Source organism: Protopterus annectens, chromosome 5.part1, assembly GCF_019279795.1.
Source record: "Protopterus annectens isolate FY-2018-M chromosome 5.part1, PAN1.0, whole genome shotgun sequence".
Lineage (NCBI taxonomy): Eukaryota > Metazoa > Chordata > Ceratodontiformes > Protopteridae > Protopterus > Protopterus annectens.
Genome location: NC_056736.1, coordinates 502,558,522 through 502,576,852, shown reverse-complemented (window position 1 = coordinate 502,576,852; position 18,331 = coordinate 502,558,522).

Here is an 18,331-nt window from a genome sequence, read left to right as displayed (position 1 = left end):
TAGTAGTATTTTGTAAATTATATTGTTAAAATGTATCATTTGAAGTAGTGTTCCTAATAAAGGTTGTTTGTTTTGGTAAACACCAAGACATAACAAGTGGTCTATTGTTGGCCACTTTGCCTGTGCTCTGGGCATTAATGACAGCATATATATTTACAAGCCTCTAATGCATAGTGTGAGCCAATGCATATAGCTCTTCACGTGTGATACTATGAGGGCCGTACTTCTGCTATTTTGACAACATCGGAACTTCAGCACTGAACTGCTCTGCAGATCTCACTTAACAGGACCATTCCAGGTTTCTGTAGTTAGATATAGATATATAGTACCATTTGTAGGACATTGTTACTTATGGTACCCTTCCCCTTTTGTCTCATAGCTACAGGGTATGATGATGTCAGTGGGATGGAGACATATCATTTGTTAGCTGTCCTTACCCATGCTACAGTTGTGATGGGTAACAGGACTGAGAATGCCTCACCATAGGATGGTTCTGACCCCTCCAGCGCAATTAACTCAGCTTAATTGCCAATGCACATCAGCCTGTACTAAGGCAAATGGGTAAATAAGAAATTGACAGGCAATGGTCACTGGGTAACTCCTTGAGCAAATAATGGATTTGCATGACAAGCATCTCAGGCCAAAACAAGATTGTACCCTTCCTCCAACCATGGCCCAGTAGTGTCACTTTGGGCCTGTAAGTGCACAGCATAATGCCCATATCTCACCCCATCCTCATTCATGTGCACCCACAGCCAAATAGGCCTCATGACTTTCCATGTATGTTGTCCAGTCTACCCCACTTACATTTGTCTGCTCTATGATTGTATCTGCACAACCCATTTGTATCTGTTTTAACCTATACCCATTCCTCCATGCTTGTCTGTACTGTTTATGTATGCATTTGTTTGGCACCACTTACTACCCTTCATCACCTTACCACTCCTTGTTTCTATCTCACCATTTTTATCATATCTTCACCTTAGCATATCTATCTATATATCTGTATCTAAATATATATATATATATATATATATATATATATATATATATATATATATATATATATATGTTATAGAGACCATATTCCCACAAACCAAAAATCCCCTACCTCCATGACCACTTATTCTTTATGCTTCTCTTGTGTGTACCTCTGCTTCCTACAGTTTCTCCTTTTTCTGCTTCCTGTTACTCTCCTTTCTTCCCCTTTCATGACAACACCCCACAAGTGCCCACAGTGTACTGTACCTAATTGCTATGGAACAATTTCTGTCACTCTGATACAGTCATGCCCATTGTCTTGCTTGTCTGTATACATATCACCATGTTTGACTATTGGCTAGTTTGCACTTTTTTGCACAGCTCAGCTTTCTGCAATGCAGCACAGCTATTGACTCAGTCAAACAATGTGGCATTATCTGGTTCTTCCAGTATTCCTTACAATACGTATAATGCTACTATACTGCTCAGTGCTTACTTAGATATGCAACATATCTCTATGAGTCTCAAACTTAAAGGCTAAGGTTTTGGTAGAATTAAGAGTAGATTTCCCCATATCTCCGTGGAAGCTGGTATGCATTTTTATCTCACTGTTCTGCCCTGTGGTTGATATAAATTAGGGTAAACAAATATTACTCCCTGTATGACCTCATTGAATGAATCTGTATTTTTTCTTCAAACTGAAAAAATGCAATAGGAAACATACACTTCAAAATCTCAATTATATATTATTGAAATGTCATAAACATTTGAACATCATATTTTTATTTAATAATATTTTAATTTGTATCATTTTTCTTTGATTTCTGTCTGCATTCTATTTTAAAGTTTTGGACAACAGGTTCCTCTGTGAAACATCAAAAGTCAAAACGGAGAGAAATAAAAAAATAAACATGCATGGTACAGTTCTAATTGTGTGCCCTTTTGATGTTATGAAACAGTTCTTGATTTGAAAACCCAGCTAACAGAAACATTTTGGAGCACAAAATTAAACTGCACAAGTGTTTTTGAAAGGGGGTATACGCCCATGCATTTCCAGTGTGAGGAGCAAGCCTTCCATACCACCCCAAACTTATATATACCAACTCCATGGTCGCACAAACATGAAGAAGTGAGAAATATCCTAAACCAAAAGAATCACTTGTTATGCACTCGTGTACAGACACACACACACACACACACACACACACACACACACACACACACACACACACACACACACACACCTGCAGTGAGTTCTCATGGAGAACAGTCATTGGTGTTGTGTTCATTTGTGTCTTCAGATTTTATCACATGACAGTTTCACCTTGGCTACCTGTACATATATCCAGACAATGCACTTGCTGGCAAATGCATTTATTACCACAGAATAGGGCTTCTGATACTTTCAGGTATTGTAAAGTAATGAACTCATATTGACATCATATTTATGTTACCTCAGAAGCTGCTTAGTCTTTGCAAAAGTGTTCTGTTGCGTCTTAAAATATGGCAAGAAATAAGCTACAAATTTAATTAGCCAAAACAGATTGCATGACTGCAGAAAAAAAATAGAAAAGTAGCTTTGAAATCACTGAAATCTGATTTTATTCAAATATTGTAAAAGAACACTGTAAGGACTGTATATAAACCTCCAACTGATATGTTAATAATAATGCAACACAGCTGTGAAATGCCCAAAAATGTATACAACTTGCAAGGGTGTTTTTGTGAAATACAGCAGATATGAAAACCATAAAATTTTGAAAGAACATGTGAAGAAGAATACAAAAGACCCATAATTGTTTTTATGTACAGCTGTTATTTTCCGTCTGGAATCTAAGCTGTGAATAAAACCATATTTCTTTTCAGTTTGGGGAATGCCAGCAGAAGTACATGGATTCCAGTGATTGCAGCTCACAACTGTTAGGCATAGAACAGTATGGTGAAATAACTTGGTGAGAGGAAGTGCCACCAGGAAACCACAAAATTAACCAAGGAATTTCCAAATATCATCCATAAGTATGTTCATCATGAAACGGCACTAGGCAGATATTCTCTTTTCCCAAACACAGTTACGTAGCTGCTTTTGCCTGGCAACAATATACAAGGTCAATTTTTACAAAAGCATGATCTCAACCCAGGGGAAAAAAATACTGACATGAAAAGACATGCTGGCAGAAGTGAAAAATGACAGGCAGAAAGCTTTGCTATAAGGAAACAGCATAACACCAAGGATGATGGACTTGCATGCTAAGAAGCATCATCTGCAGTGTGTCTTTTCTAGGTAAATAGACTACCGAGATCACCTAGAGTGTCTGGGTACTGTGGCACATAATTACAGGCTGTTGTAGAGAAGTGTTACACTGTAAACCCCTTCCATCACATTATTAATAAAGTTTGTACCATTTCTTTAATCCTTCATTAATATGTTACAAGCATGTTTGTTAGCACACATCATTGTCCTGACTGCCTCTCTCCCCACCCCCCATGCCTTGTCACACATATATATTTTTTTCATATGTTTTTATTTTGCTTTTCTTTTGGTATTTACATTTCTGCATCACAATGACAGAAATTTCATCAATAAATGTTCACAGTTGTTACAACCATTAATGGTATTTACATATTATAACTAAAATATTTAACACAGGAAAAACTTTGTACACAAGTGCTATAATCCTATAATGCATTTATTATGCATTTCCTAATTTAAGGGAATATTGTGTTTCATATCTGTTAGTTCTTACTATCTCAGTAATACAGTGTTATTAATTGTCACACCTATTATGCTGAATTTCTTTGAGAGATGGTAGCAGTATGTTATTGTTGTATCCCACTGGTTTGGTGCTTCTGTGACTTTCAGTATTGTTCACTTCGTGGCAATGTCTCCATAATGTTACATCTTTGTGGGTGCTTTTTTTAAATTTGTTAATGTTCATCCGGATCTCTGCTAGCAATACAATGCATTCCAAAATGCAAACATGTATACACTCTTATAGTTAGCCAGACTAAACCACTTCATTCCTGTAACTTTAAGGGACTGCATCATTTGGCAGATACTGTGTTTGAGTTACATGAAAAGTACCATGCCATCTTATTCAATGAGGAGGACTTTGGTTCAAAAGAATTATGCTAATTGCATGTTTCCCACTATGAACTCATCTAACTAATGTGGGCTCATATAAGGTATCCCTCTGGAGGTCAAAAAAGCATGACCATTTTGATCATACAAAACACTTCTTGCTTTGAAAATCTATCTCACAAAAACATTCTGAAGCAGTCTTTGTGGTGGTCTGTGTTTATTTTATATTATCTGCTGTATTTTGTTTTACTTTTTAAACGTGTACTAGCACTTCCTTTAGTAGGATTTTAATTAGGTATTATTTATCTGGTGATTTATACATTTCTTGTAAGCTGTCTGTCTGCTGTGGCTCTTTATTTTACTTGCCTTTGTTCAGTATTCTAACTCGTGTAAATATTTAATTTTCTCAAACTGTATGATTTTGTTCCTGAAAGTAAAGAATCATATTTTCTTAATTTCAAACTTGTGATAGAGAAGGTGGGAAATGTTCTTTTAGAACCTTTCAGGAAGGTAGGTTTCCCAGAAAAATTCTGAAAAATTAAAGTGCTAATTTCGAGTCAGACCTGCTGACATGACTGTGGGGTAAAGCATTTAAAGACTAGTATCTAAATACTGGTGACTCAACTGATGGTTACTGGCAGATACCCTTAACAGCAGCAGCAGTGAGGGCTATGTACATTTCTTTTACCCATTCTTGTTATATAACATTAGCAAACACTATCTGGGATGAGAAATACCCCAGCATATTTTGAAAATTGATAACCTGCTTATTAGCAGAAGCTGCAGACTATGCTGTTGTTTATCTGACAGTCTGTGGTCTGTCCTAGTATTATACAACGACCCTCCCCCATTAATATTCAAAAATGTGCATGCTGATTGGTCAGCGTGCACGTTGTAAATCAGAGTTATAGTAATGGAAAAAGGTCCGGTCGCCGGACTTTTTCCATTACTATAGCTCTTTTTTTTGCAGCAACGGAGAACACAAGATCTCCGTTGTTTCACACTGTCTCGCTATGTTAAAGGAGTTTAACACAGCGAGACAGCTTTAAAAAAAGCAACGGAACTCCGTAGAGCTAGAGGAAAAGTGTCCAGTTGCTAATATTATACACTATGGCTTCCTAAATTTCATCATATGTTTCTAATTTAACTCTGCTGCCAATTGAGAGTTTTTAACTATGTTGTAATTTGTTGGCTGTAACAATGACATCTATGTCTTGCACAAGTTTCCTGAGTAACTTTTTTTTTTTAAACTAAAACTTTTTACTTTTCTCATTTTACTTGCTGTAGGTCTTCTTGGGGTATTCTGTTAATTGGTGATTTATGGAAGGCTGTGGGCTTGATCAGGTATGATGAAGCAAAGAAGACATTTGCGTCTTTGTATCTTGGAAGCTGAGTGAGAATGGAGAGGAAGCAAGGGTTCCCAGATCTACTTCATGAACTTTTCTCCTCTAGTAGCAGTACATAAAAGAAGTGAAATCAGTAGGCTATCTATTTAACTATTTGCCTTGCACCTCTATATGAAATTGTCCTGTGGCTGTCAGCTATTCTGGGGTTGCCTGTAAAACTAAAATGCTGTTTCTGCACCACTGGGTAATAACACATTTAGCTCACTTGAATTTGGTTTGGATGTGTAGGATGAAGGCTTTATGAATTCCTACAGTAACATTTGACTTGTCTTGTTGGCTTACAGAGGCTGCCAGTTGCAATGAATCGTCTTGAAGTTAAAATGATTTAGTTGCATTCAGTTTATAATATTCAGAACAACAAAAGGTACTTTTGATCCTGATACCAGATGATAGGTTAGCTGTGCAGCTTTATGCCTAGGCAGTGTAAAATCACAGAATTGTATTACTCAAAAGGCACACCAGTAAGAGTGAAACTTAGATTTTATCTGGGGACTGATTGATACACTTGTCTTTAATCAACCAGCAGCAAAAATTGTGGTGAGAATGTAAAGTAAGCTGAATTTCATTCTTGACAAACTGTAATATGAACTTGGACATGACTGTCACTCACAACCCAAGAGAAGAGAAGCAATGCCTAATCTCATTAGGAGCTACACGTTCAGCTTACTCACAAGAATTTAAACCTCTGTGTGGTATGTTTAATGGAAGACAGGCATCTGCTTTCCATTTGTATTGTCTACCACAAACAAATTATTATCCTATTTTATTTATTTTATTCACATTTTTTTAACCTGGGAAGATCATTGGTCTCCATGAACCTTTTTCAGACTTAATCTAGGAACACTGCCTGGTTAAATAACTCCACTGCTTGTGGATAGTTGGAGGTTATTTTGGACTTTTTCAGGTTGGCACAATGGGGTGGGAGGTTGGCATAATGGTTAAGGTGATGACTTAAATTGTCTGGAGGAGGATATATATTATATCAAGAAAATATATTTGTGCAAGTTGTTTCTATTTTGTTTTAGAGAAGATTTTGTTACATATAATGTTCCAGTTTAAAGAAGGTTGTTGCAATGTATTTTCTGTCTTTCCTAAACCCTATAGAAAATGTTCATGAATGTAAGGTATTAAAGTGGTTGGGTCAGCAGGGGTGCAACAGACAATAGATAAAGGGATCATTTTAATTTTTTTACAGAATGGTAGTTAGGTAAAAGCATGGTCCCTGGGATTCAATAAACTCCATGTAGACATTGCACAAAGCCTACACAGAGTTTACATGTGTGTGTGTGGTGATGTAAAATGAGCAGTAGCACTCATTGCATATTCATGCAACGCACAGAGTGTAAATGTAAATAAGAGCAGTTTTGTAAGCCAATTGGGTATAGCAATCCTGTTTAACTCAGAGAACTGTAGGCTAGCAGGTTTGTGCGGAATGCTACAATGATTACTATGGCTTAACAGATAATAGTTCTCATAGCTTTCAGTCTCTTAGTGCAAGATATCTGGACAAAGCCCAACATAATGGGAGGACAATGACCCACAAAAAAGGATAGATTTGACATATTTGCTATTTAGAAATGTGCTAGAATAATGAGTTTGTCTTAAGATACATTTTCTGAAGGATTTGAAGTCTGAAACACAAATGTATGTAATTATTTAGTGACATCATTCCTGATATCGCAGTAATATGGCAGAAAATCACACATTTTATAAGGAACAGAGCAAAAGATATAAGGCAAAAATCTGGACATACTGGGGAAATCTGGACATTTGAGAGGTATGATATGTATTATGGTCAAAACAGAGTACAGGTTAGTATATACAGTGCAGAGTATTGTGAAATTCCTTTCCTTGCATTCAGTACCAATGTTGTGAAAATTATCTGTAAAGGAACATGGGCTGCCATGTAAAATAAACACTCAAGGGCAGTGTGTATATATTCAATAAGGACACACAGAATGAATTGTAGGAATGAACACAGGGAAAGAGGACAGGTGAAACAACCTAATGTTCACCAGATGAGGGCATGTCAATAGGAGACACAGTGATTTTATTATTTTATTTTCATTTTTCTTGTCATTGGGATCGTTGTTTAACCAATTTTGACATTTTTAACAGAGCGACCTTGCAGCATGGACTCTTTAGATGAAATTCCAGCATTATTTTTGCCAGTTCATAGAGATGAGCTGAATAGAGTTTATTCAGAGCTGACAATTGCAAAAGTTGAGCTAACCCGCCTCATTGACATGTTTAGCCAATCCCAAGACTCCATTGATGGGTCTTCAGGAAAGAGGAAGTGAATCAGTCACCAGGAGGCAGGATTTCTGCTGGGAAAGACAAGGAGACATGGTGGAATGGTTTGGCAAATGAATACTTTTTAAACATTTGTATGTCTTAATAAAAGGTTTGATACCTTTGGAAGGTTGTGTAGAGTTCTGGCTGCCACACAGTGATTTTATTATTTTATTATGTGACTGTCACACAAGTTGATGTAACAATGGGGAATATGTCTGTGTGAGATAATTATCCTTACATAAACAATGCACAGGACATCTATCAGGGATGTTATATACTGTACAACTGTGGTAGGGTGCATTTTGTGAAGCTGCGCAAACTGATTTGCCTGAATATGAGTATAATCTCAGTAGAGGTGTCCAGCAAGTGCAACACAGGTAAAGCCTCATGGACATTAAAAGAAGCATGCACAATCATGGACAATATTAGAATAATACCACCAGTAATCTCATGTCTCTGACATAACATATGTGCTATAGGGTGATCTGAGATGGTTCTTCACAAACATACTTGTAGAACTATTATGACTCTGTGGGGGTAATCACACACACTGTCCTGACACTAAAATCTTTTGGATTTCTTAGGAGGGACACTGCTCTATCTGTATGCCACATATGATCAATACAGGTTAGCTGGCGGGTGTGCATGGCATATAGATATGGCACAATTCACACTGTCACAAATGTAACCCTTGCCATCAGTGTTTTCAAACAGTTATGTATGTACTGTGTGCATCACCAGAACAGGTATCACACGTGCATCTGGTGTAATAACTTGATGGGGGTTCTACACCATCAGACAATAATGTTTATGCCACAAAAAATACCTAGGTATGGCCAATAAGATGTGTGATAGTTCACTATGGCAAAGGTGGTACACTTCAGTTACAGATCACTGGAAGATGTGTAGTGAGGTACATTAAAAAGGGTGCATTGTACTCAGTTATTGTTGTTACAAAGGCTGTGAAACATGGAGGTATTATGGCCTGTGATGTAGATGTCCTTCACATACTCAGTAATTGTGTTACATACAAAGGATTATTCAGCAATGTGGCCACATGCTGGTGGACGTTCCACATGCTATCTGCCCAAGGACACAGGTCACATACCAACTGGTCTGCTTATAAGGTGTGATGTCTACATTATATTTGTGTTCTGTGTTTGTTTTTGTGATATAACAAATCCACCCATTTGTATCATTGCAGATCTTGTCATGGCTGTGGCAGCAATCATTGGTGTTGATACTGTCCATATTATACTAATTGTGACATCATTCCGCTGGGTCAGTGATCAGGGAGTCTCAATCATCACCACAGTCACCCGTGGGGAATGTTAATTGAGAAAAGAATAGACACACACAGTATTTTCAGATGCAGCTGTCTGCACTGAGCTTAGTTTCCTTTAATAGCACACAGGGAATGCACACTCCAGTCCTTGGGCTGGGTTTCCTAACCAGGCCCACAATAAGACTCCCCATTGACACTGCTATAGAGTTAAGCCCTTATATGGGTGTTCCAGGAAAAGTCCTCCACCACTCTTTGTGTGAAATATGTGTTCTTAGTGTCATTTTCAAAGTAGCTGACACACACACACATACACACACACACACACACACACACACACACACACACACACACACACACACACTCATCTGGGAAAGGCTGGCACAGCTTACTCACTTTGCCACCTCCACCCAGACTATAAGGTAGATTTACTGGCACCAGCCAGCTGCATTAAAGTTCTTACCAGAGTACCCAACTTCTCTTAGTAAAATTAATACTTATATAAATGGTAGCATTTCCAAGCCAAGTAGCAATATTTTCAGGAATGTGGAGCCACAGTGGCACTAAATAAATGCAAATACTCTCAAAGTTTAAATATTTTCTAAAGGACCAGTCACAATTAAAGGTACAGATATATTTAATAATAAATAATGAAAAAAACATAAAAATACTGAATATCTATTTACAATAAACACCAGAGATTCAGCCACAGGTATGACAGTCTTTACTTTGGGCCAGTAATCAAGCAGCGAGGGACAGCCACTAGGAACAAAAATGGATGCACACAGTATTTTTAGATGCACCTCTCTGCACCAAGCACAATTTCCCTTAAAACACACATGGAGCATACTCCAGACCTGGGGCTGGACTCTATGTCTCTCACCAGGCCCCAAACAAGATTCCACACTGACCACTGCTCTGTTTCCCTGTTCCAAGTAGCCAACACACACACTTGGATATTTGATTTTCACACACAAACACACACACAACTGGGAAAGGCCAGCACAGAATTACAAGTTGTGCCCCCTCTGCCCAGACCATAAGGTAATTATGCTGCCACCAATCAGGTACTCTAAGGCTCTTACAAGGTTACCCAATTCAACTGAGTAAAATGAATACTAATACAAATGGTAGAGTTTGACCAATGCAGGAGTGGCCAAAGTTTCACTAAAATAAGCATAAATACTCTTAAGATGTTAAAAGTATTCTCTAAAAAGATCAGCCACTATAAAAGGTACAGAAATATTTAATAAGATATAATAAAATAGAAAACATGACAATACCAAATATCTAGTTCCTATAAACACCAGGGTTTTAATCACATGAGATATAAAAATAGCATAGTTGGATAGATTCACAGAGATGAAGAAAAACAACACTTAACTAATGTCACTATATTTTCCTGTCTGACTAAATAATTATTCTCCCTATTTAAGTTGCTTACTACAACAAGGCAAGATGATGAGTGTTGAGTTGCTTACTACAGCAAAGCAAGATGAGGTTGTGTGAGATATCTGTGAGAGATCTTTCCTGTTAGGCTCTGAAAAACAAAGTACTGCTGGGAGAGTTCCATCATATATCATTAATATCTAAAAAATCATTTCAGTACTTGTTATAGAATGACATCACATCTGGTCACCTGACTTGGTGCAATACACACCCAGAGCTTTGCAAAGATCTGCTGCAGCATCTGAAAGCTATAAAACCATTTCAAAAACTTCCACCATTCCAGGTTAGCAATTATTTCACCCCTGAGGACAAAACAGTAAGATTCTTATTCCTGGTTTTCCCAGACAGTTTTGTTTCTGGCCACAATCAGACCTGTAAGATAAAATCTTTATGGCTAAACCAACCCATTTAATTTTCAACCTATTTCCCAAAATTATCTGGACTTAGATTAACCTCGTGCCTTAGAGAATTCCCTGTTAAAAAATATACATCTAATCAGTTATAATAATACTGTCTGATACATATATATCTCTTTTCTGTCCAGCAGGACCCACTGTTGATACTTTTTTAACACAAACAGATTTACAAATACATTTTTAACACAAGCATCTGTACAAATCAGTTTGATATTCAAATGACATATAATTCTTTACAAAACTCCAACTAGCTATGCTGGCATATGTTACATATGCACTGTCCTACTCTCCCTGGCACAGCTGGCACTATTTCACAACATCACACCCCCCTCCCTGAAGACTCAAGCTAGTTTTTCAAGTGACCATGGAGAAACATTGCTTGAGAGAAATGGGCCTGTCTGGGAACACTTTAACCCATACCCTGTCTTGAGAGCCCATATGCATTGGCATTGCTGACCCCTTCCACTAAGGTGTCAGTCCAAACCTCACTGAGGAGATCAGTCACCAGTTCACCCTCAGTCTCCTCCTGCCACCCACTGGAAATACTCAGCACAAGGGCTTCCCTATCATGATAAGTCTTCATTATGTTAACATGATACAGTTTATGTTCCTGCCTCCTGCCTATCAGGTTTACCATGTAGTTAACATTATTGACTTTCCTTACCACTTCAAAGGGTCCTTCCCAAGCTGCCTTTAGCTTATTGTGTCTGACAGGAATGAGACCCATAACCTGCTGTCCCACAGCATACTTTCGAGCTTGAGCATTCCTGTCATATCACACCTATTTCTGCTGTTGGGCTTATGCCATGTTCTCCTGGGCCAAGCCCATGAGCACCCCAAGCCTTGTCCTGAGGTTTAGGACATATGCCACAACATACTCCTTATGGGATTTGAACTCACCTACCCACTCATCATGAATCATAATAAAGGGCCTCCTCACCCTATGCCCATAAAACAACTCAAAGGGTAAAAACCCTGTTGATTCTTGGGGTACCTCTCTGTATGCAAAAAGCAGATGGGGCAAATATTTGCCCCACTCTCTCTTAAACTGGCCTGAAAATGTCCTTAGCATAGTCTTCAGTGTAGAGTTTAACCTCTCCACAAGACCATTAGTCTGAGGGTGGTAGGGGATGTCTTTAGGTACTTCACCCCCAAAGCACTCCCACAGGTAAGCCAGCAGGTCTGACATGAAATTGCCACCTCTGTCAGTCAGTATTTCTCTTGGGAAACCTATCCTGCTGAAAATATCTAACAAAGCATTTGCCACCTTTTCTACCTCAATGGAGGACAAAGCCACCACCTCAGGGTATCTAGAAGCATAATATGCTACCACTAGGATATATTTCTTCCTTGTGGAACTTGAGGTACTCAGAGGCTCCACAATATTCATAGCTACCCTCTGAAACTGCTCCTCAATCACAAACAGAGACATTAAAGGTGCTTTGACCTTGTCTCCTGCCTTCCCTACTTTTTAGCACTGCTCACAGGTTCTGCAGTACCCTATGTCCTTTGCAATCCTAGGTCAATAAATGTTCCGCATAATACGTGTCTTTGTACACTTTATGCCTATATGACCTGCAAAAGGAATGTTGTGTGCTAAGGCTAGAAGTGCCAGATGGTAGGTTCTTGGCACTACCAACTGGTTTATTACCTCACCCTCTAGCCCTCTCAGGGGTCCACTCCCTATACAGTAACCCTTTGTTCCATTATATAGACTCCCCTTTTCCTTGAGAATCAGGTGCCTCCTTTTCTACCTTCCTCAAACCTTGTAATTTACGATCCAAGAACTGAGCCTGTCTCAACACTACCTTTATGACCCTTCCTAGTTAGGCCTTCCACAGGAAGTCTGGTATCTTCTTAAGTGGTACCTCACTGTCAGCCTGGGTACTACCACTCACCTCTGCCCTTACAGTCAGCCCATCCAAGAGAAGATCAGTACCCACCAGCAGCTGTGGCTCACCGTTAGGCTTACTGCTACAGGGTAGCTCCCCCCTGAAATAACTACATCACTAAACACTGGCTTCAGGTGTGGGATCTTTCTAGGTCTCCTCCAGACTACTAGACCTACATGCCTGTCTCCAAGCCTGACTGTGTGTGTAACTGCATGCACAAAAGGTACTGCATTATCAAAATCATTTCCTGTCAAGACATCTGCAGGGCTATCCTCAAACACACCTACTTGCTGGCTTCATTTTCCATACTTCCAGTCAAGGTGAACCCTGGCCAAAGGTATCTTGAATGTGAGCCTCCTAAAGATCTGACTGGAGTGGATTGCCCAAGCAAGTACTGCTATTCTTTAATCACTACAGACTTCACAATGGTTGTCAGAGGCTGTGTCTCTCTTAGCAGTGGCCTGCTTTTCATCCAGTAAGACAGGATACAAACTCTGTTGATAGGTTGGTACCCCTGTTGTCTCCAGACAACTTGCACTAGCATGCTGTAATTCCAACTTGCTGGCTCCCTCACCTTTTTTCCCCCACCTTCCTTCAGTGGACATTTGTATGCTACATGGCTCTTCTGGTTACATTTAAAACATCTAAACTTTGATCCTGGCTGTGTACCTGAACTAGTGGCTTCCCCTTTTACTGTTGAACTCTGTTGGGGTGGTTTAGGCTGCCCACCATGGGTTCCCTTATATCCATGTACAGCACTGGGTATCCCCTTATTGTGCAGTGGTACCCTGATTGCTAAATAGAGATCGCCTTTCCACTCCAGCTCATCTGCAGAGTTACACTCCCGGTCTACCAGCCAGATTCTGATCTCTTCAGCAAAGTGCTAAGGCCTTGTTCCCTCACCAAAAGATCTGCCAGCCTTTCAAAACTGGGACCTGACATCTACTCACTCACCTATGAAAATAAGTGCTTAGCTCAGCAATATGATAACATACACTTTCATATGCCTTACATTTATGCTCACAAAACTTTTTTCTGTAAGCTTCAGGTGTTAACTTAAAACATTTGAATAAACATTCCCCCAGATTCACTATGCCCTGCACGGCATGCAGGATCAGTGAAGGAGCTCTAGCAAGCAATATGTCTGCTATGTGATCCAGGAACAGCCTACAGGGGTGTGCATGAGAGCTCCTGCACTAATCCTGCACGGACTAAACCCTTGTATGCAAATCACCCCATTTGCAGGAGAAATCCATGCAAATGAGGTGATTTTGTGATCCAGGAAGCTTGTAACAGTCAGTGGAAGACTAGTGCAATCTGCAGAAATGTACTCGGTTAGTAAACCGAGTAAATTTCTGCAAAATCCAAAACGGAGCTATGACAGCTCCAAACAAAGGCTGCATATCATTGAGGAAGCATGCCAATGGCCATGTATAAGGCCATTGGCATTGCAAACAATATAAAAAAATAAAAAAAAAACAACTTTTATTTTTTTTAGCTGATCTCGGCTGTTTAAGCATAGGGCAGCAGTGCGCAAATGGGATCGGGGGGGGGGGGATAAGAAAATAAACCTAAAATAAGCATTCTAACTAAAATCAGTATTCTGCCATACAAGTCAATGGCAGGCAGAAGACAACCTGACCAGTGAGTAGTGGTTGCTAAGTGGGGAGGCTCAGTGTGACATATGTAACTATGCATTAGCAGGCAATCCTATGCAACTGAGGGGAAGGATAGTGAATCCCAGTTTTCCCCAGCATGTGAGTCAGGTCCCAGCAGTGTAAGAGTATGAACAGCTGGGTGCAAGCCTAGGAGGTAGGTGACATCATGGGTGTGTGTGTCAGGCATACTGTAAGCAGATTGGAGCCCTTTTACTCGGGTTTGCTCCTAGCTTAGCACAGCTAAGCTAGGGGGTGTGTCTAAACCTGCCTAGCACTCTTTACAAAGTGTAAGCAGGTGTGCGTGCCACGCACCAGGTTTTACAGGAAGAAAAAAGAAATTTAGCCAGAAAATAGCAGCACTGTGCACATTTGAGCACTCTGTTTGCGAGGTGCTCACACGGTCTTAAACAGAAGGGCAATGGGAAGGGAAAACATCAGTAGGAAGGTAATCAAGGAGTACTAGCTTAACTGCCAGGTGAAACGTATCAGAACCAGCCAATTACACAGGCAGCAGACCAGCCCAGCCCAGCCCAGAACACTACTATAAACTATGCAAACACCTACCCCTCTGTTTTTTCTCACACTCTACACCACCTGTGTAAACAAGTGGGGAACTTTTAACATTCATAACAGCAAAATGTTAGGGGCTGCAATAGCTATCATAGAACTTATGGAAGAGGCTGAGGGTGGTGAGGATGTAAATGCTGCCGAGCAACACACAGTGACAAGACAGAGAAGAGTGTACAGACCCAGGGTAACCTACCAAGGGCTACATGAGCTGGAGATAGTGTAGCGCTATAAGGTGGACAGGGACCTCCTACAACAAATTGTTGAGCTGTGCCGGCCATGCCTCACACACAGAACTAACAGAGGGGAACCCATCTCAGTGGATACCAAGGTATGAAAAACCAAAAAGTCCCAACAGGACTAAAGAGTCATGAACACTGGAATTTAAACTGTTTAATTAAGCGCTTTTCGTTGCCGCTTATACGGCAACTTCTTCAGATTACAAAAAATAAAACCACAGAAAATTTAAATACAGTAATAAAATCATGTGATTTAAAATTAGCTACGCTATTGTGTGAAAGCTCATTAATATTCACACATTAAACACGCACTCAAAAGCAAGACATATGTCTGTCCTGCTAAACTACTGCAATCTTTTAAAATACTTTTCTCATCTCATGTTGGCACTCATAGTTTAACATATCTAAACATAATGCGCACCAACTTAGTTGTTAGACCCAATAATGTCATTACTAAAAAGGCAACAACTAATAGACCTCAAAAAAATCCGGGCTTATACTGTGTAGGCCTAAGAATACTAGCTACAGGTACCTTCCAAAGGCCAACCTGGGATATGATGGGGATTTCACAGGCATCAGCACCCATGAGGAGTTGGCCAGCAATATGTGTCTCTTCCAACAAATAGCAGAATACCCTGAGGTAGTGGATGCAATAGACTGCATGCACATATGCCTCAAAGCACCACCCGGTGAGCAGGATATTGTCTACATCAACCACAAGGGCTTCTCCTTCATCAACTGCCAGGTCTTGTGCGATGCCCATTGCATAATAATGAACATGTGTGCTGGCTGCCCTGGAAGCTATCATGATTCCCACATCTGGCATCTGACACAGCTGTACCAGAGATTTGCCAATGGGGACATCCCAAATTGTCACCTAGTGGGAGATGCTGGATATGCACTGGAGCAGTGGCAGATGACATCCATCAGAAATGCACACACACCCGAACAAGAACTCCATAATGAGGCACACGAACAAACAAGAGTCATAATACAGCGTGTGTTTGGGATGCTCAAGTCATGGTTCCGGTGCATGGACACATCCGGTGGAGCCTTGCAGTACTCACCATCTACATGTAGTCAAATTGTCCTTGTATGTACCATACTACACAATATGATCCTGAAGAAACAGCTGCAGCAGGAACAGCATGGGGCAGGGCCACACAGCCCCCCACCATTTCCAAGGCCTGCACAGGCACAGAGTGACTCAGAGGAGGAACAACCTGAGCCTGCTCCAGTAGGAAAAAGGAGGCATGCCAAGTATGCCCTGGCTTTGGCAAAGAGGCAATGCATAGCACATACACTGACATGATAGGGAACCAGGGAATAGCACCTCTCTCTGACTCTCACATACAGTAAAAGGGATGCCAAACATTACACTTCTTGTGCCTAACCATGTGTAGGGAGTGTACTATGTGCATCCAACATAGGGAGCCCTGCAGCACCACCCTCAATACTGGGACACCCACAAGGCAAGTGACTCAAACATGCCAATCGGGGGGGGGGTCACATACCCAACAACAGTCACAGACATCAGGACAGGTGTAGACAAACACAAACAAATGCTGTACTATGGCCTCTGAATGAGGACTATGGGTAACCTCCCCCCAGGCCTACACAGACAGACTACAGCAGGCCAGGCAGTGGGATGTCAGTTGTGAAGGCTAGGAAGTCAGAAACTAATATGTAGGTAATTAAATGCTAAGAACTGTAGTACGCTATTATGCCTCTAGCCAGCACTATAGGTAAGACTACAGACTGAAATGGAGTACCCGACATACCAGTACAGTCCTAGCAAATGTGTACAAGTGTCAGGTGTGCTCCCCCATCCTACGTAAACATATAGTAACAGTCAGGTGTGCCCCCAATCCTGTGTAGAAATGTAGAAATAGTCAGGTGTGCCATCCACCATCCTACATAGAAATATAGTAACAGTCAGGTGTGCCCCCCCCAATCCTGTGTAGAAATATAGAAATAGTCAGGTGCCCCCCCTGCTATGCAGAAATGTAGCAACAGTCAATGCCAAATGATCAATGGATACCCTGCAGACACAGCATGCTACCTGTTGGTGTACAACACATAGGTCAGCACTGCAGTACAAACTACCTGGATGTGATCCACACATGCAATACAGACGGCCATATTGGGCATGCTCACACACTTAGAGAAATGAAGGTAATGTCAGTCAACAACATACTAAAAGGTCATATTGGACATGCTCATACACTTAAACACATGAAGGCCATGTCTGCAAACACCAGTGGACTAGACATATCTGGCAGTTGCAGTTGTTAGTGCAGACACTTGTCAGTATGCACCACTCATGCCTTGCACACACAGTGGAATGGAATTCAGGCATATATGTAAGGACAACACACTATAATAAGTCAAATGTAGACAGACATAGATGTGTGGAAGAGGGTGACCATGACAAGGAGCCATCCAGGCCTGTCCCACCTGGCACACAGCCATAGGACCCCAAACACGAGGTGAAGATGTCACTCACTGCAGATACTAGCCACCAGTTCCTGTCAGCATTACAGACTTTGTGGTGCATGTGCCAGCTGTGCAACATGACTGTACAAGGAAGTAGTCATCTAGTAGCTGTATACACGTACCTGTCACATATGACTCCATGTGTGACCGCATGTGGTGTGTCAAACCCTACATGAATGGGTTATGGCCCATGTACACACCACCCTCCTCATAGTCCTACTATGACAAGCCTGCTGAGGTCATCCAATGTGAAATACACCTTTGGGAGAGTTGTAGCATAATAAGCTCCATGGCGTGTCCCATAACTGTGTGCTGATGTAGTGTGATAAACTAGTTAGGTAGGAGTTCTCACCCCAGATTTGGTTAGTGTGTGTGTGTTTGTGTGCGTGTCTGACTGTGTAGAGAGCAATGCTTTTAGGCTACTTACAATTCATATATTCAACTTTGCAAGGCTGCTGATGTCATGCACCTAGTAGTACACCTCTGGGAAGGTTGTAACCTAGTAATCTCCATAGCACGTCCTATAACTGCATACTGCTGTAGTGTGATAAAGTAGTTAAGTAGGAGTTCT